Here is a 1,686-nt window from a genome sequence, read left to right as displayed (position 1 = left end):
GAGACGCGAGTGGTGCATATTTTAAATTGTTTAATTGGTAACTACTATTTGAGGTATGATTTCGCGGAGCGAGTGAATGATTAAATACATGTTCGCATACTTGCATAGCGCGTGTGATAATTGAATTTATTGAGCTATTAAGGGACTCAAATTTAGGTGTGAATTTGTGTGCGGAATTAGGTGTCTCAATTTTAGGTGTTTTTTGCAGGTCGAGTGTATGATTTGTTAGTAACTGGTGTAAACGTGATGTGGGGTGTTCAGTTTTTAATTCTAATGTGTTAATTGATTTCGAGATTAGTTTCAACTTTGCGACTATAAATTCTTCATCATATGTGGAGACCTTTTTAGCTTTTTGAGATGGATTGCGAGAAATATAATATACCAAACCCATTTTTGCCCCAGGAAGGTGTTCAATATCAAATTGAAAAGGGAGAAGACGATCTACCCATCGGGTTAATCTACTGTTGTAGGATTTATTAGATCGGTGTTCTTTCATAATTGAGAGAAGTGCTCTGTGATCAGTAATTACTTTAAATTGTTTTCCATACAAATAATTTTTGAAATATTCTGTGGACCAGACTACACCCAAAAGTTCAAGTTCGTTTACGCTATAGCGCTCCTCACATGAGTTTAAAAATCTAGACGCGAACGCAATTGGTTTCCACCCATCTACAGTTAGTTGTTCGAGTGCCGCACCAAGACCTGACCGAGATGCGTCGCATTTCACGCGTGTTTCGAGTTGCGGGTTGTAGTGACTATTAGCAGTAGCGTTCGCTATGCGGGTTTTTATTTCTTGGAAACAATTTTCATGTTCAGTCGTTCAAATGAATTTTGAAGACTTTCTCAGTAGCGGACGAAGGGGGTGGCTTATTTGGGCTAAATTTGGGATGAATTTCCCAATATAATGGACGGATCCCAAAAATAAACGGAATTTTTTTTAATGTTTACGGTGCATCAAGAGCCAAAATTGCCGCAGTCTTAGATTCGAGAGGCGAGATACCCTCTTGTGATATATGATACCCAAGCCAGTCAATTTCTAGTTTTCCAAAAAGACATTTAGGCAAATTTATCCTAAGGTTTTCATCATCTAAACGTTGTAGGCACTTCATGACGTAATTTTTGTGATTATTCAAAGACCCTTTGCTAACAATTAAAATATCATCCAGAAAGCAATATGTATTTTCCAATCCAATTAAAGTATAATCCATAGCTTTTTGAAATTCTGCTGGCATATCTGTAAGTCCGTAAAATCCTGTTTGAAATCTATACGTGCCAGTCATGTCACCACTAATTATATTAAAGTTGCAATGATTAGCTGTATTAACATCTAAATTCAATTGACTGTAAGCGTATTTCAGATCGATCGTAGAAAAGTAAGTTGTGTTTTGCGAGGCGGGAGCGCTTATTTGTTGAGAAATTGATTCAATGAGCGTATCAATATTCGGCATTTGATATTTGTTTTTGTGGATAGCTTTATTCAAAACTTTTGAATCCAATGCAAGCTTTATCGTTTGGTCTTTTTTAACAGTCACCACAATAGGTGAAATGAAATAATTATCTGGGCAGCTCGACAGTTTTATAATATGTTTTTCGGCTAATAATTTTCGAAGTTCTGTATTAACTTTGTCTTGGAGATTGATAGGAATTCGTCTACCTTTTTGGTGTCTAGCTTGGAAATTCTTGTGA

This window comes from Convolutriloba macropyga, chromosome 8 (genome assembly GCF_964194025.1).
Source record: "Convolutriloba macropyga chromosome 8, txConMacr16.3, whole genome shotgun sequence".
Lineage (NCBI taxonomy): Eukaryota > Metazoa > Xenacoelomorpha > Acoela > Convolutidae > Convolutriloba > Convolutriloba macropyga.
This window is presented reverse-complemented; position numbering follows the sequence as displayed.